Here is a 13135-nt window from a genome sequence, read left to right as displayed (position 1 = left end):
AACCAAACTCCTGCTCCGATCATACTGAGATTGAGGTTAATGTTGAAGTACAATTTCTTTCTTTCACAAAACCAAACCAAAACCAAAGGCATATATATGTGCATTATTGATATATTTAATATATATACATATATACGCCTACATACGCATACACATACATACATAAATATATACATACAAACCCAGTGATTTTTTTTTTTTTTGTGGGGGTGGTTGGTGGGGGGTGGGGGAGTGACGTCCACTGCCAATCCAGGAAGCAGGAACACACGGAAGCACATGTCAAACACCGGAAATCTGCAACAAAAACCACAAACAAAACACAAAACCAACAAAACCAACACGTAGCCGACCAAAACACAAGCAGCAATAAACCCAAACCACAGTCTGAGCTAAGCTACCGCTAACTAACCCCAAAAACTACAGAGCAAGCATGCAGGTGAACAAGCCTGTGTGTATGTCTATGTGTGTGTACAATTTCTAGAAAAAAGTCGAAATGTATTTCAACTTTATTCTCGAAATTTCGACTTTATTCACAAACCGCGCCCCCCATCCCGCCTCCATTTCGATGTGCGACAATCGCCACAAAAACTCTAAATCCAGCTATTGGCAACAATTCAGCTCAGGATTAAACTGGAGTTTCCAGAAATCCAAGTAAACACAATCGATTATTGAGTGAGGTGCGTTCAACTCCGCGATGCTCCGCGATGCTCCGCGATGTTCTTCCGGTCTTCTGGCTTCCGTGGTGTCGTCTCTTCCAGAAGAGGCAGTCAGTAGCTCGGTTAAGCGTGGGTTGATATACGTAGAGGAATAACTCTGATCAGGATGAATAATCTTGCACTAAAAGATCAATCTCAGCGGATCTCTGTGAACAGAGCAGACCCGTCCAACACGTCTTTATGGGACAAAAAACTGAATTGGAGGGGATTTTTCTATATAAATTATTAATTAATAAAAATCGTTGTGTTGACGGCCGAGTGTCTCCGTCAGGTGGATGTAGGTGTGGTTGTAAACACGACCAGGACCAAAGCGATGGGAGCCCGCTAGACCGGAACATTTCTACACATTAAACTGATATTTCTACTGCTTTAAAAAGAGACGAGCACAAATCTAATATCAGAGTGTAGATTTAAGATGTTAAAAGCACAATAGTACAGATTAAAAACAATCATCTCAAATGAACTGGCAGTTAATAAAAAACGGAGCCGAGGGGTTTTATCTTTTAATTGTATGAATTTGACTCATTAATGGGGATTAAAGTTGTCAGGGGACCACCGGGATGTAATTTAGTAGCTGCTGAAATTAGCTTTTCACAATCTGCGCTTTAAATAATAACAGAGCAGAAAAAAATGTACAAAAAAAGCAACTGCAGTAATAACTAAAGAACAACAACAGAACTAAAAATAGTGATATCTTCAATTTTGGCGGGAAAAAACATGTCGTTGTTGCTGATCTGTCATCTTAAACTTGTCGTTACTGATTCTTGCTCACTTATTCACTCCAGCTGTGGCGCCGTTATCGCTCACGGTGAACTTAGCGGTGTTATTTCGTACAAAGGTTCATTTATAGTAAAAACAACTGTGAGAGAACAGCAGGTCCGTTCGCCCCCATGTGGTCAGACGTGGTATTACTACTAATACTTTTTGTCTTATTATATGTTCTTCTGTGTTTTTAAACGGGGAACACGAAGGAAATATCTTTGGATATGACTTGATGAATAATTTTGTCCAGCTTCTAAAGGTTTGGTTGTTGACTCGGTTTTGGTGGTTCTTCTTTGTCCCACTCGTCATATCTGGCGGTGATTACATCCCCACGTTTCTTTAACTCTCCCTGAGTGAGACGCGTTTGCATCCGCTCGGACTCCAGAACATAGTTAAACTGACCCAGTGACCAGTCTGATGCATCTGGATCTGTGGACCAGAACCGGCCCAGAACCTGCAGAAGAACAAGCCTCGTCCGTGGAAACGTCTAAGTCATTTAATTTCTTTGAGGAAGAAACGGTGCACGAGTGTTTGGTCACGGTTGTCAGGTCTTGTAATCTTCTCTCCTGGAAAACGTCAAGCTTTGCTTTTCTTTGCATTTCCAACGAACCGTTTTGGGGCTTTTTGTGTTTTTCCCTTGGATCTCCATGATTTTACTTTCAGTTTGAACATTTCTCTCCAGTCCCTTTGCTTTTTAAGTTGCTTTCTGTTTATCACAGCTGGGTTCCCTCGATCCGCCTTCATGTTACAAGCCACCAAGTCTTTCACTGCAGGCGAATCGGCGAGCAGCTGGCCTTCGCCACCCGGCAGGAGATTTTACACTCAAACAACTTTAAATTGCATCAAAAACACTTTCACAGATATGAAAAAGAGCATGTTTTTCACTGTTTCTCACGTCTCTTACATACAAACTGCTCCAGAGCTGCTTACGAGTCCCGTGGGATAAATCCGAATGAGAGTCTGGACGTCCTTGTAGGCTAACCAGATTCCCTTGCAGGAGTACGACCCAAATACAGGAAAAACAAACATAAATATTTATTTGAACTAAAAAAACCTGACGTGGCGCCTGAGGAGCGACTGGTCAACAGGTGGAATGACAACGGACCAGCAGTAAGTAAGTAAGTAAGTAAGTAAACTTTATTTGTAGAGCGCTCTTCACAGACCATGGTCACAGAGCGCTTCACAGTTAAAATAAAAACACAGTTAAGGGATACATACAAATTTAAGATTAAAAAGGCCAAGACAACACATTTACAATCATAACAGCCCCAAGATAATTAGGCAAAAGCCTGCACAAATAAAAAGGTCTTTAGTTGCCTTTTGAAGGAGTCAACAGACTCCATGGAACGCAGAGAGACTGGAAGATCGTTCCAAAGCCTGGGAGCAACGGCCTGGAAGGATTGGTCTCCTCTGGTCCGGAAGCGAGTACGAGGAACCATCAGCAGATTCTGATCCACAGACCTCAGAGCCCGAGCTGGGGTGTAGGGCTGGATCAGATCGCTGATGTAAGGTGGAGCCTGACCATGCAAAGCTCTGAAAGTTAAAACCAGAATTTTTAAATTTACCCTAGAGGAAACTGGCAGCCAATGAAGATCTTTGAGAATAGGGGTTATGTGTGACCTCCTATTAGCGCGGGCCAGAATTCTTGCTGCGGAATTCTGCACTAGCTGCAGGCGAGACAGCTCCTTCTTGTTTAGACAAGAGAACAAACTGTTACAGTAGTCCAAACGCGAGGACACAAATGCGTGAATGACCAGCTCCAAATCCTTTTGCGACAACATTTTCCTGAGTTTCGAAATATTCCTCAGATGAAAAAAGCAATTCCTTGTCAGCTGTTTGCAGTGTTGCACTAATGACATGTCTTTGTCAAACACAACACCCAGGTTTCTTAGGCTCGGTTTAACAGACTGGCCCAAGTCACCCAAATACTGGTTAATCCCAGGAATGGAGGCATCAGGGGCAATAACCAGGGTTTCAGTTTTGTCTACGTTTAGCTGCAAGGTGTTCACACTTAGCCATTGTTTTATCTCCACCAAGCAATGAACTAGGGAATTTAGCCTGTGGAGCTCAGTAGGCTTGAAAGAGCAGTAAAGCTGAATATCATCAGCAAACATGTGGTAAGAGACATCAGGAAAACTCTGGATGATTTTTCCCAAGGGGATCAAATACAACAAAAATAATAAAGGACCCAAAACAGAACCTTGGGGGACTCCACACAACAGATCTGCTGACCCAGACCTTATTTGGTTAGCTGTAACACTAAAGCTACGCCCAGAAAGGTATGACGAGAACCACTGTAGAACTGAACCTGACAGTCCTACTTCATCCCTCAGCCTTCTCAACAGGATTTGGTGGTCGACGGTGTCAAAGGCTGAGGACAGATCTAAGAGAACTAGAACAGTGCATTTTCCCGAATCAGCAGACATCATAATGTCACTGGACACTTTCAGCAAGGCTGTCTCCGTAGAGTGATGTTTGCGGAAACCAGACTGAAATGTCTCATGGATGTTGTTTTGATCCAGGAATAATGACAGCTGCTCAGAGACCACCTTCTCTAGGATCTTGGACAAGATTGGTAGCTTAGAGAATGGCCTGAAATTACCGAGGACAGTCGGGTCTAAGCCTGCCTTTTTGAGTAAAGGCTCCACTATAGCATGCTTAAAAGCATTGGGAAACACTCCGGAGGACAGAGAGAGGTTAACCATTTTGGTAACCCAGGGGCCAATTACATCAAACACTTTCACAAAAAGCCTACATGGAAGGACATCCGATGAGCAAGAGGAGAGTTTCATCTTGGTCACCAGTGCTGAGATATCAGCAAGAGTCACAGACCTAAATGAGGACCACAAGCTGGAGACAGGCTCAGCGACAGCAGGGGTTCCACACAAAAGGGGAGGGATTTTCTCCTTGATCAACTTAATTTTCTCAGTGAAAAATCTCAATAATGCATTGCTGTCCGCTTCACAAAAAACAGGAGTAACTGGCGCAGCAGGACACACAAGAGAATTGATTGTGTTAAAAAGCACTTTGGGATTTTTCTTGTTAGCTGTTACCAGTTGACGAATAAAGTCTGATCTGGCATTTTCCACCATCTCATTATATGAGGCCACAAGATCCCTGAGATGGAGTCTGTGCACCTCAAGTTTAGTGGATTTCCACAGGCGTTCAGTCTTACGACAAAGTCTCCTTAGACTCATGGTGTCTTCATTTGTCCAAGGGCACATTTTTTTTCCGAACTGACCAGCTTGATTTAAAAGGTGCCACCTGATCCAGAATTTTGACACAATGGTTGGTAAAACACTGAGTAAAATTTTCCACATCAAGGCAGTCCATAAACAAAAGAGGGTCAAACATGGCAGAGAAACTGTCTGCAGTATTAGCAGAAATAACACGCCTCTGAGACCTAGCTTCTATGGGCTTAGGCTCAGGGCTGAAGTGGAGATCAAACAGAACAAGACAATGATCACTGAGCTGGACGTCCTGTACAGACACATTTGAAATGTCTAGTCCAAGGGTAAAAACTAAGTCTAAAATGTGGCCTTTCTGGTGTGTGGGCTCAGAAACATGTTGCTCAAAATTAAAAGCTTCAGTCAATGATAAAAGTTCCTTTGCAGAGCAAGATGAGCTGTCATCAACATGAAGGTTAAAATCTCCAAGGATAAGAACAGATTCCAACTTTATTATGGAGGATAAAAAGTCACTAAAATCCTTCAGAAACAGAGCAGCAGGTCCAGGGGGACGGTAGATTGACACACAGCAGAATGGATTTGAAGATCCCACCATGACCATTTGGGACTCAAATGAAGTCAAATCCTGGGTCTAGGTCATTTTGCATGTGCAACTGTCCTTATATATAACGGCCAGACCCCCACCACGACGGCAGGGGCGGGGTTTCCCGACAACAGAGCAGCCAACTGGACAGAGTTCATTAAGATGAATAAACTCTTCCTCTCTCTGCCATGTCTCCGAAAGACACATTAAATCCAGCTTTTCTCTTGTGAAAAGATCGTTCAGAGAGAAGGATTTATTTGTAATAGACCGGGCATTCAGCAGGCCGATATGCAGGGTCGATGACGTCAGGGAGGTAGTGTCCGTGGAGCGCATCGGGATTGGTCGAAGGCACGTCCAGCGGTCACGTGGCCTCCAGCTGGACCTTGCGGGAGCCGGTGTAAACACGGAAGAGCGTGGAGGCGATGAGGACCATTGACCACTACTCCAGCGCTGTGTAGGCTCCAAGGCTGTCCTTGTGGTCCAAGCAGACGAAAGCATGAATGTGCTGTCGCACACGTTGAGGAGAGGGACCCGGCGCAGACACCTTGCACGTTGTCCATGGCCGACGATGGCAGAACCCAGGCGTGCTGCAGCACGTCGTCGCTTCACCTGGACACCAGAGCGCGAGCCTCTTCTCCTTGATTTCTTGCGGACTGGGCCCGGAGCCCGACAAAGCAGCCAGAACTCAGGTGAGTCGGGGTTGATGAAAAAGGGAGGAGGAAACGCTTGTTTGTACCTGCCCCGTGTATCAAACATGCCCTCCATAGACTCCTTGATGCGAAACAGAGCGTCCCGATCATAGATCCGTAAAGCTGAGACACATCCATATGAAATACGGGCTGATATGATCACATATGTGGAGAAAATGACCATTAGAACGCTATACAGCAGGAGACGAGCCGTGGCAGTGCCAGTCACAGGCGCCATGACCAGCAGGGGAGCAGTGACAGACGCTCAAGGGAACAACAAGACTCAGGTGTTCACAAACACCTCAGGTGAGCTGTACAGTATAAGGTACATCAACAGCTTTGCCTTAATACTTTCAAAATAAAACAGGAAATCAAGCTTTTTTCAAAAAGAGAACAAGTAAGGAAGGATAATCTTTGTCTCCCTTGAGAGAAATTTGTCTTGGACAAAACTAAAGACTCCAGGCACCACATATATAACAAAACATATAAAATCACAATAAACAAAAACACATCGTCATATCCCCCCGCTCTTTGCATGCCCCCTCGCAATGTCCTGAAAAAACACCTCTACACAAAAAAATACCTTGCTACAGCAGCATTATTGCACTTCCCTCTACACATACAGCAGCATACTCATTATTGCACATCCACTTGAGCTTACTTGCACAAGTAAACTCGACTTAAACGAGTCAAAAGAAGAAATGTGATCGAGACTTGAGTAACTCACAAACTCAGACGTCGTCTCAAGACAGACTTCGCCAAGGAAACCAGCAGATTGCATCAGAACCTTTTCTCCGATACGATCCCCCGTCCTGATCCAGCACCAGGCAGCACCCCCCCTTTAACAGAACCAGAGCTACAGACCAGAACCGGACTCAGGAAGGACCGGCATCGGCCTCGGCCGGCTGGAGGCTGAGAGGACGGTAAAAAGGGGAGAGAAGAAGTCTTCAGGTAGTCTGTTGGGTCGTTTGCAACACAACAGGAACAATGACTACTGTACCGGGGTACCAGGGCCCCGGGGTACCAGGGGTTTCGGGGTTCCAGGGTACCAGGATACCAGGGGTACCAGGGGTCCCGGGGTACAAGGGTCCTGGGGTACTAGGATCCTAGGGTACCACGGGTACTGGGGTACCGGGATATCGGGGTATCGGGGTACCAGGGTACTAGGGTACTGGGGAACCGGGATATCAGAGTACCAGGGTCCTGGGGTACCAGGGGTCCCAGGGTATCAGGATACCGGGATACCGGGGTACCAGGGTAACAGGGTCCCGGGGTATCGGGGTACCGACTCTGAGAAACCTTCACCACTACTCCACCTGAACGTTTTGTCACATTGTCTTAAGTCAGTTCACCGTTGTAGTTCGTTTACATCTTTCTCCATCCACGTTGGTTACCATGGCAACCGTGGGCCCACGGCTTCGGTGGGGACGCACAGATCAGATAATCAGATTTGGGGCCCCGTGTCAGACTCCAGCCCAGAACCACCTGTACTGAGAACCTGGTTCTTTTTAAAGGTTTGAGTTTAGGGATGAAAGCTGCAGGTTACGGACCGCCGGCCAGGACTCGATGCAGAAGAACCGCAGGAATGATGCAATAAAACCCAACTGGAATGTAACTTGAATATGGAAATATTTAAAGTTTTTATTTAAGAAAGAAAGAAAGAAAGAAAGAAAGAAAGAAACTATTTGGAAAAGCAATTTCAACCCGGTGAAGAAAACAGGATTCCTGGAAGCCAGTGGCTGAGAAAATTGCCTATTAGGATGGAGATTTGAGCCGTGAGAAGGTGCCAGGAGAGCAATCAGTCCGGACTGACGGCCGCGGCGTGGAGGTCACACGTTTATCTTAATCCCATCTGCCCCCCCGGCGTTGAGAACGACCCCCCTCATCTACGGCGCAGGAGAAGAGGAGATTCCTGATAAAGTGCCGTCTAGACAAAGCGCCGGCGTGGGGGCGATGGCGACGGCGATGACAGGCCTATTACACCCCGGAGGAGGAGGAGGAGGAGGAGGGGGGGAACAGCTGAGAGATGGAGCTGTCAGCACTAAATGGCAGATTTCTCCACCAGAGGGTTTAAGGTGTCACTGCTGCACGTCATCGGAGAGAAACTCACTCTGAAGGTTTTACCATATTAGTTTTTAGTTTAGTTTAATTTATTTCGAGCGGTACAACATTTACAACATAAGTGACCTGCACGCAACAGAAAATTAAGCAAATACCTTTAACAGTAGACGTGCAGGTTCAATATTCAAGTTAATTCATTAACACTTGAAAAGGAGTGGGAAGAAGAAAACTTATTTAATGCTACCCTTGTTTCTCATCAATAACTTGACAGATTTTTATTTCAATGAACTAAAAACCTTTATCAAATTATAATAACATTATTCTACAGTATTTGCATTTCATAACCACAATGTGTGTAAAATTAGGAACAATGTATATTATCACCACGGGTGACAGTTAACTGTTAACTTACATTTATAATACATATCAGCAATGGTAAGAACAACAATGCCAGAAGGTAATGGACATGTAGTACGTACGTATGTACGTACGAACGTACGTACATACGTACATACAAACACGTCAGTGATGGTCAGAACAACAGTACCAGAAGGTAATGGATAATAAATATTAACTTAATGAGGAACAACAAGAACATCAACATTTAAAGACCGAAGTTGATTTAACATCGTGTTACAACCCACTCTCTTTACACTTTGACCAGACCATGTGTTTATATAGCAGTTTAAATCTGTGGATATTTTGGCATTGCTTGTGTTGGATATCCAGACTGTTCCAGAGTCTCTGGAAGATGAGCTTTATCTTCACCTCTGCTGCCACCTGGTGGCGGCTCTCTGAAGTGTTTGGTAAAAGTCAGGATATCCTCCATCTCCAGACCAAAACCAATAACTGATCAAGGAAGATTTATTTAAATTATTAGAAACAATTTACTGAAGAAAATCAGTGTATTATTATAATCATCCTTGGTCAACTGTCTGTTACCTACAGTATGGTTCTAGGTGTTTTTTTATTTTGCTTGTAGGGGAGAGTGGGATAAGTAGTGCCATTTTTTTTTTAACTTTAAGTGCCTTTAAAGAAAAGGGATTACAGCAAAGCCTCCAACTACAATTGATAAATATAGTTTAGGATGTTGTGAATCTCTGGGAACAATCACTTTGAATCTAAAGTAAACTGTATGACAAATATAGCTTTTGAAAAAAAAGTGGTTTTGTGGCACAAATTGCCCCGAGTGCGGGGTAAGTTGTGCTGTTAGAGAAAACACACCGGGGTAAATTGTGCCATTGACAAAACATATAATTTTAATCTCACAAACAATGATGCTCCATGAAAGCAAAAGAAAATTCAATACAAAATTGCTTATTTATGGTTTATTTAACATTTTTGTCTGGGTGCGGTTGGAGTAGGAAACAGACTCAGGAGACCATGAGGCAGGAGTTCCAAAAATAGTGATTTATTGTACTTAAATCAAAGAAAAACGTTGCTTAGCAGGATTGCAAAACACAAGAGCCTAAATTTAAGCCAGAAAACCAAAACAGGACGTGACACATGGAGGTAGAAACAGTTACAGCAGCAGGGAAAGACCAGACCAGATAGCCTGTTTAGAATACTAATATATACTTTATATATACATTAGGTGTACTCTTTGTTCATTCTCTAGTGGATACATTTACTTTCTGTGAATATCATCATGAATGGTGGAGGAAATTAGAACTGTTATGTGTCATTGATATTAATGTTGATGTTTTGTAGATACTGGGATTCCTGGGTAACCGGGGGAAGGGTTGGGGTAGCCATGAGTTGTTTATCTTCTGTTTTGTTTTGCTTTTGCTGCTTGTTTAGTTGTTTTTTTTTGTCTGTTTTATTATTGTTGCTGTAGTTTTATTGTTTTATTTTTTTGAAAGAGAGACTCTCTGACCGTGCTGCTTCCATTCTCTATGCCATTTATGACAGTATTATGATCATCTTGTTACCATGAGATTCTCAATAAAAAAATTATCACAAAAAAAACTTTTTTAGAAACAACACCGACTGAGGTCTAACTGATGTGTAATTCACGAATTACACATCTGAACTATTATATATATTATATACTATTACTATTACAGTGACACTCTTTGTAGCTTCTCATCTGCTGCGCGTTACGCTGCACACACGTTCTCATGCTGATATTCTGATATCAGTTCAATAAAAACATCTGGACCTTTACCAGGTTTTAAAATTTGCAAATTGAAGTAACTGTTTCTGTGGACGACTCTTTCTTACGTCAGTGCTTTAGTTTTGCTGCCGTTTACTGATGCACGACTGTCGCCACAGCATTTCAGTCATGAGGACTGGAACGTTGCAACACCTTGATTCTCCTTGATTTGCTGTTGTGTTTCTGATCATTGTCCTGTTGTAAGATAGTTGTCAGTTGCATTTGATGGTAGAACACTTTAGTTGATAGAGAAGCTCATGTCGTCTCTAAGTACGAGATGCCGAGGTCGTGTGGCTGTAAATGGATCTCAAATCATCTTCTGATATGTTTTATTGTAGATTATTATTCTCCTTTGGGCAAACAGATTTCCAGAAGAAGTTTTCACAGCTGTAGGTTCAGTAAGGATGGACAGATGCAACAAACTGTAACTGCACTTGAGTTTTTTATTTACCTGTATGAATGAGGAGTGAATGAATAATGGGATCATTGTGAGCGCTTTGAGTGTCCAAGAAGAAGCGCAATATAAATCGGATCCATTATTATTATTAATTATTATTATTATTATTATTATTATTATTACTAATAAATTAAAGGCTCATTCCTGAGTTAAAACAACCTTTTATTAGCTATGGAGTGGAAAGTTTTGTTCCAGACTAAAATGACCCAAATCAGATCAGTTTTTGGTCACGGGCAGGAGTTCCCCCTTATGATCCAGGTCCTGGTCCAGGTCCAGGTCCTGGTCCAGGTTTCTACCCCCTTATGATCCAGGTCCTGGTCCAGGTCCAGGTCCTGGTCCAGGTTTCTACCCCCTTATGATCCAGGTCCTGGTCCAGGTTTCTACCCCCTTATGATCCAGGTCCTGGTCCAGGTTTCTACCCCCTTATGATCCAGGTCCTGGTCCAGGTTTCTACCCCCTTATGATCCAGGTCCTGGTCCAGGTTTCTTCCTCCTAAAGGAGTTTTTACCTGTCACTGTTTGGCTTAAGGTTTTTCTCCCACTAGGGGAGTTTTTACCTGCCCTTGTTTATGTAATAATTGCTCGGGGGTTCATGTTCTGGTCTCTGGAAAGATCCTGGAGACTTCTGTTGTAATAGATGCTATATAAATAAAATTTAATAGAAAAATAGAGAGAATGGAGAACAGAGAAAGGAGAGACAGACACAGTGGCTAACCGGTGCCCTGCAGGGACGACTATATAAGCAGATGTACAGCAGACACTGAGGCGTCAGCAGCAGTGGGATGATCGGGGGGGCTGCAGGTCAGCACGGACTCCTGAAGCTCCTGAAGCTCCTGAAGCTCCTGGAGCTCCTGAAGCTCCTGAAGCTCCTGAAGCTCCTGAAGCTCCGGCCTGCAGATCTGCATAGCAGAGAAAAAACTACAAAAACGATGCAACAAGGATAGTTATTAAATACTTATAATTAATTATTATAACCTTACAATAAATAATACTGAAATTGAAATAGTATCAGAAAACAAATTCCTTGGAGTCATTTTGGATGATAAACTAAGCTGGAAAGCGCACATAAATCATGTTATATCTAAAATGTCAAAATCCATTGCAATTCTGTACAAAGCTAAAGATTTCCTCTCTCAAAATGCATTAATCACTTTATATTACTCATTGATAGCTCCATGTATTACATACTGCATTGAGGTCTGAGGAAACACTTATAAAACAAATAACAATCCAATATTTTTATTACAAAAGAAAGCCATAAGAATCATCAGTAAAAAACCTTTCCGTGAGTCGACCGACCCGCTATTCATCTGCTTAAAAATACTGAAATTCAAGGACTTATTTGACTATATTATAATACAAACCATGTACAAAGCCAGAAACAAACTTCTACCTCCACGTGTCCAGAATCTGTTTCAAATGAGGGACCAGATACAACATGGAGGAACTTTATTATTGGAAAAACCGAAGACCCGAACCAACGTAAAAAATCACTGTATCTGTCAGCGGGGTGAACATCTGGAACCACTGTCCTGTAAATATCTAATCATGTTGGACACTATTCAGCCTTAAAAGACTTTATAAAAATTACATAATTTCTCATTATGGTACGGAAAATTAAGTTTGCCAACTTCTGTACTGTTATAGTTTGGGTTTTGCACAATCAGAATCAGAATCAGAATCAGAATCAGAATCAGAAAAGGGTTTATTTCCAGGATCCTGGCGTAGGTTCCTGTGGAGTCCTGGGGCCTCATTTATCAACCGTGCATACGCACAGATCTGTGCGTAAAGTGTGCGTAAGAACATTCCCACGCAAAGTATGGAAGTTATCAACATGTACCTGTGTGCAGGAACGTGTGTAAATGTAAGCACAGCTCTGACCACGCGTACACACAAAACCTAGTGGTAGAACAGTGAAACTACAAATAGAACCCATCTCATTAGTAATTTAGCAGATATTTTGAATCATTGGTGTGACAAGCTATACACGAATCCGGCGACCGGTTTGTGTGTGCCGCCATCTTGCGGCGGCGCCATCGCTGCGGTGGCAGGTGTCAATCAGCCACCGCAGCGCTGTTATTGTAACCTGACGCTCTACAGCATCATTATAGCTGGATTGATGATGTTAGACAGTGGCCTTCCATAAATAATGAAGGTATCTTAAATTAATGCTGATTTTAATTTATAAATAATGATTTGTTTGAGCGATAAGCAGGAAAGAATAGAGGAATAGGGAGATAAGGGAGTGTATGATTAAACACTGTAATATAGCTCTCTCCACCTCCTCTCCTTACGAGGCACGTCTGCACAATTAAATATTACCTGTTTATGTTTTGTTTTATTTTAGGTATCCAAGAATATTTTATTGATCGCCTGGCGTCCGATGACGAAAAAAAAATGCAATTACAGGTCTCTAATTGAAGGGCAGAACTATCTCAGCTCCGGATGATACAGAATACATACATACATAACCCCAATCTGCAGATAAAACTAGTTTGTTGAGGAAAAAATATCAACTCTATTTG

Source organism: Cololabis saira, chromosome 1 (genome assembly GCF_033807715.1).
Source record: "Cololabis saira isolate AMF1-May2022 chromosome 1, fColSai1.1, whole genome shotgun sequence".
Classification (NCBI taxonomy): Eukaryota; Metazoa; Chordata; class Actinopteri; order Beloniformes; family Belonidae; genus Cololabis; species Cololabis saira.
Note: the sequence above shows the minus strand (reverse complement) of the source record.